This window comes from Bidens hawaiensis, unplaced genomic scaffold (assembly GCF_021521415.1).
Source record: "Bidens hawaiensis isolate Kalapana, Puna unplaced genomic scaffold, B.hawaiensis_p1.1 tig00012273_1, whole genome shotgun sequence".
Lineage (NCBI taxonomy): Eukaryota > Viridiplantae > Streptophyta > Magnoliopsida > Asterales > Asteraceae > Bidens > Bidens hawaiensis.
This window is the reverse complement of record NW_027491995.1, coordinates 161,681-167,967: the sequence shown is the minus strand read 5'-3', so window position 1 is coordinate 167,967 and position 6,287 is coordinate 161,681.

Below are 6,287 nucleotides of genomic sequence, written 5' to 3'. Positions count from 1 at the left end.
TAGATTCATGCATTGTGTTGTACTCACCCAATCCAATAGCCCATTTGTCTAATCTTCTTGCGATTTCCGAATTTCCCAAAATGAACTTTATGGGTTTGTCGGTGATCACCTTCACTTGGTGAGCTTGGAAGTATCTTCTTAGCCTTTTGGCTGTGTGAACAAGTGCGAGAATGAGTTTCTCAATCGATGTGTAATTGAGTTTAGCTTCCCTTAATGCTCTGCTGATGAAGTACACATGAACTTGGAATTTTTTTTGTTCGATGACAAGCATTGAGCTAATAGCTTCCCTATCTACAGAGAGATAGATTGTTATTACATCTCCTACGTGAGTAGCTGCCAAAGCATGCAAGGAAGCTAGATGCTTCTTTAGAGTTAGGAAGGCAGTTTATGCCTCACTAGTCCATTGGAAATCCTTCTTATCATTGCAATTCTTCAAGGTTTAAAAGAAAGGTAGATATTTCTCTGCCAATTTTGAAAGAAATCGTTTAGGGGCAACAATTTTACCATTGAGGCTCTGGACCTCTTTCTTTGTCCTTGGAGAATGCAAGTCAACGACAACTTGTACCTTACTTGGGCTAGCTTCTATGCTTTTCTTGTCAATTGAGTGACCCAAGAATTTACCTTCTTCAAAACCGAATGAGCATTTGACTGTATTAAGCTTCATGTTGATACTTCTAAGGTTTCAAAATGTTTCTTTAATGTCATCGATCATTGTATCTTCATTTTTTCTCTTTATGACTAGGTCATCAACATAAGCTTCCATGTTCTTTCTGATTTGTTTGGAGAAGGTATTGCCGATCAAACATTGATATGTAGCTCCAACATTCTTTAGTCCAAAGGGCAACTTCTTGTAACAAAAGATCCTATTGTCGGTGTGGAATGTTGTCTTCTCTTTATCTTCAACCTTCATTAGGATCTGATGGTAGCCCTTGTAGGCATCCATGAAGCACTTAGATTGGAAGCATGTAAGGGAATTCACCTTCCAATCAATTTCTAGCAAGGGGTTTCTATCCCTGGGCAAGCTTTGTTAAGATCCTTAAAGTCCACACAGATTCGCCATCCATCATATTTTTTGACCATAACGGGTTTTAAAATCCAAGAATGGTACTCTACTTCTCTAAGAATACCAGCTTTAACAAGCTTGTCTACCTCTTTGCAGGCAGTTAAGCTTTTTTCAGCTGCTAAGCTTCTTTTTCTTTAAACAGATGGCTTATGTGTGGGTGAGATGTTCAAGGCATGTTCAGTCATATCATCTGGGCACATGAAAAAGCATCTTAACTATTTTGTAGAAGACTTATGAGCTTATTCATAGTATGAGAGGGAAGCTTACTATTGACTTTGATATGTTTGTTCAGTGTGAGCTGAGTTGATGCTTATCTCTTGTACATGGCTATCATCCATGTCTTCATCGACCTCCCATGACTCTTCCATAGCAGCTATGAGTAAAGCTTCTAGTGTTGATACCATGGTAGTTATCCCTCCCGTGGACGGGAACTTCATCATGCCATGAGCTGTAGAACTATTGCATCGAAGGTAGCAATTCCGGTTCTACCGACAAGTATGTTATAATTAGAAGGGTACCTGACCACAGTGAATGTAAGCTTCTCTGAAATGGATGTCCAAGGTGAGCTTCCCAAGTGGAATCACATTCTCTCTAGTGAAACTTTTGAGAGAGTTGTCCATGTGTTGGAGTTGTTTCTTGATTTCCAGAGGAAGTTGAACAAAACATCTTTAATACATCACCTCCGTTGAAGCCCTACGGTCCATGTAGATTCCATCTATGGGGAATCCATTTAGCTCAGCTTCCATAAGGACTGGAGTTGTGACTTTTTTGTGAGGGTTTGTTGGAGGGAATCACATGCTTTGTTGGTTCCAAGCAAGTGTTCGTTGCCTTTTGTTACAAGCTTGAACCATCTTTTGGATCCCTAAGAAGGTGAGCTGGCTCACCGCTCTGAACAACATCTTCAATACGATTCTTTAACTGGAAGCAGTCACTGTTGTGATGGCCAATATCATTTTGAAAAGCACAAAATTTTCCAGCATCACATTTACTTGCTAGCTTAGATAGCGAGCGAGGAGAACGAAAATTGTGCTTAACTTCTTCAGTTGCTAATATCTCTTGGGGAGTTTTGGTCAGCACAAAGAAGATCAACTTATCCTTCTACTGAGACCTTTGTTAACAAGAAGGATGGCTTCTATCATCTGACCTTTCTATGCTTGTGGTGTTTCTGTGGATGCTTCTCGAAAAAGGGTTGGAATCAAGGCTTATTTCTTTATGAGGATTGGGTTCTCCAGTTTCCATTGTCACGTTTCCTCATTTTGTGGTTGTCCAAAGCTTCTTCCCCTTGTAAATAAGCTTCGGTTCTCTCGAAGGCTTCTTTCATAGTTTGGGTAATGCTTTCGTGGAACCTTCTCACGAGTTTCTTTGTATTAATGGCGTTCATGTACCCCAAAAAACACATCTTTTCTAAGGCACCACTATAGTTTAAGCATTATTTTTTATACCTTTCCATGAAGATTCTAAGGTATCCGTTCTCTTTTTGTTTGATTCGGTGTAGGACAACAGCATCTTTGGTACACCTTCTTTGCTGAGTGAAGATGGTTAAGAAGCTTTGATAAAGGTCGTTAAAGGAAGCTATGCTTCTTGACGAAAGTGAATTGAACCAAAGCCTATCAGGTCCTATCAAGGTCTGCATGAACATGTGACAACACTCGGCATTGTTCCATCTTTCTATGGTAGCTGCTCCCGTGAAGATCTGAAGATGATCTTCGGGATCCTTTGTTCTGTCATAAGTTTTTATATTGGCTGACATCTTGATCTTTGTTTGGAACTCACAATTTTCTATTTGTTCAGAAAAGCATGACAAGGTTGAAGGCTTGTAAGGGTGATAAGGTTCCAAGTGTGTTAAGTTACCTGCACTGGTGGTGACAATACTTGGAGATGGAGTTACCACCATCTGGCTCGTGGCTAGGAAGCATTGGGGAGCTTGCCATTGTGAGCCTACCTACCATGGTTGCCCATATTGAGACATCATCAGTGCAACTATATGAGGTTACGACATGTTTTGTAGCACGAGACCTGGTTGTAGGTAAGCTTTAGGCATGGAGCATGCAACTCCTACCAATGATGAGGCGACCATGCTTCATACAGAGGTAAGGAAATCAGGAATTCTACCAAGTAAGTAGTTGCCGAGGGAGGGCCTGTAGCAGGTGAGCTTTGGAAAAGCTACTCTAAGGCATATTCTCCCATTCCCGTGGGAGTTATGGGTGAAGCTGTTAAGCTCACTCTTTCCCAGGGGGAGTTCTTGTTTTCACCTGGTGAGGTTCCAAGTCCTTGAGTGTTTCTTCTCGACAAAGAAGGTGTAGTCATGCTTGGTGGACTGGGCATTGGGGAGAGTGTAACCTCAGGTTCCTCAGTATAATCTAACTGAACACTCACCCCTTTGGCTCGTTCTTTTTTAGCATAATTGTTCATTAGCTCCCTGAGCTGGATGAAGTTTCGTTTAACAGCCTCTGGCGTGATATCTATTCTTTCAAAGGGGAGTAAGAAATCACTCCGTCGAGAGAAAACTCCACTTCTCGATAAAGATGGTGTTTGGATCTAGAATGATTGTGGTGACAACGTGACCACAGGCCTGCCCGTTTCTGGTGAACTACAACCGATGTTTTTCTCCTACAAGCAGTTATTTTCTGGTCGATCATCGTTCGAATGAATACTTTGATTAGGATTACTCTTTTCAGCCAAAAGAGAACAATATTTGAGAAAAATGGAGCTAAAACTATCGGAATCATTGTTCTAAGTAGCGCTTGCCCCACGGTGGGTGCCACTTGTTGCTACGACAGATATATCCAGAAACGATATAGCGGATCAAGATTGTGTGCCTAACCAGAGCTTCCCAGTCCTACTAATAATCAAAGAAAGCACGACCGTTTAGTCTCATCGTAGGAGGGGGCCTCCTACGATCAACCTCCGGCATGAGAATCAGTGATATTATACAATAAAGAGATTGTAGGACTATGAAGAGAAAATAGAATGAATGAGAATGAGAATACCTTTGGTAAAATGTTCCTTTTATAGGCAGACGGAATCTTCTCCGGGGGAAGCTTAAGCTTCTTAAGGGGAAAATGTCAGCTCTTATTTCAGCTTGTGCAGCCTAGGTGCTTGCCATTTCAGTGCAGACGGAATCTTCTCTGTTGCTTTTACTTTAAGGCACACATGACTAGCTTTACGTCAGTCATGACTTTTTTGTTTTTTACTGTAGCAATAGCTTCCTAGTCAACTTATGAATCTTGTTGGGCAAGTGTCGAGCTTCCCTATCTGGCAACTTATGTTTGCTGCTCTTTTATTCCTTAGCTTCCCCAACTTGTGAGTGGGTAGGAGTACCCACGTCATCATAATCCATTGATACTTCGTTGTAGCAAGTGAATAAAGATTCGTTTTAAGAATGATTGATAATAACACGAGGATCATATATTATAAATGTTTTCATTCTATTAAGGCGAATAGTTTCGGGTTTATGAACTTTTAATGTTTAAATGTCTACGAAAAACCTGACCCTAATAACAATTTGTAAAAATCGGTTTTTGGACATTCATGTAACAGGTTTGTTTAAGTGAACATGAATATTTGATGGGTGCATCGGAGGATGACCCGTAAGTGTGTTTAAAAGACATAAAAATCCATGTATTAAGTGTTAATTTCGTGGGAAATGGATAACTACTGTTGTGTGGTTAATTGCAGATTAAAAGGAGGTTCCAGAGCCATTTTGGTGTATAACGAGGCAACCGAAGGAACCAGAGACGCGAGAGAGGTCAAAAGAGGTGAAAAACGGAGTTGCGTGGCTAGGATCACATCGTGACCCACAGTGTGATTCGTGGGCCACGGTAAGGCATTCGTAACTGCCGTTTTTGGTATATTATATTCGTTTTTTGGCTGTCTTTTCAATTATATTTCATTCAAAAACACCCTAGAGACGAATTTGGAGTCCAAGAACAATATTGTGGTGATTGTGATCATTAGTATGATGTTTGTGATTCATTCCTACAACCTAATTGATATGGTGATGAATCAAACGATGCGTGGCTAATTCGCTTTATGTTTTCCCTCGGATTGTAAGGTTTCTTTATGAATGTTAATTGAATGTTTATGAATTTCTGAGATAATAGTTTAATCTTATTGATTTCATTATTATGGTGTTATGAATTGATTGTTAATTTGTTAGTTTATTGAGTTCATGTTCTAAGCCATCAATTCTTGGTTTTGTATGTAATCGAGATTAATCGGGAGGGACTCGGGATTAGATAATCTAATTGATATATTTGAATGATTACCTTGCATTTATAATCCAAGTACTCAGTCCTCAATTATCACAAATTTTGCATAATCACGAACTATATAATTATCGTTCATCTCAGTTAAACATTCATGTTGGCTTTTGTAGAAACCTAAAACCGAGGGAAGGCATACTTCTTCATATTGTTTAAAACTCGTTTATTTGCTTTAGTTCTGTTTGTTATTCAAATCAAACAACCAAATCCTTGAATTTAATTTGTTCACTTAGTTTAATATAGAGTAATTACATAACTACTTAGTAACGCATTTTCCACAAACTCCTTGTATTCGACACCCGCTTATCACTATCTAATTAGTTATAATCGGTTTATTTTTAAGTGAGTCTTTGACCTCATGTCAATATTCTATCCACCAACACGTGACTTGTTACGGAGAGTAGTATCCTCTCTTCAACATTGTATACTTTAAAGTTACTATCTTTGTAAGACCAAGCACGTACTTGGCAATTTCTCCTAGCGTTTTGGTCCAAAATCCAGTCGTCAGCGTCAACGGATGCGAGTGCCGACATGGCACATAAATTCGAGGAAATGAACCTTCGACTCCAAGGTACAAGACCTTGGAGTTCAATGTCTTCAAGTCAATAGGGAGGTCGCCAATGTCTTTAAAGTGAGGCAAATGAACATTAGATCTCAAGGATTTAAAGAACGTGCTATTCGAAGACGACCCAATATATTTTAAATGTACAAACTTTAGTTTTTTTATTTTAATGTAATTTTTATTTTTATTTATTTTATTTTTAAGTTTTAATTTTAATGTAGTTTTTTTTATTTTAATGTAATTTTATTTATTTAATGAAATATTATTTGTTTAGTCTTAATTAAAAGAATTAGAAATGCTAAAAAAGAAAAAAAATGATTGAGTAATGATTGCTTTAGAGTTTTGAGAAAAGTTTTGACTGCAATCAATATTTGCAAAATGTTGACCAGGCATCACA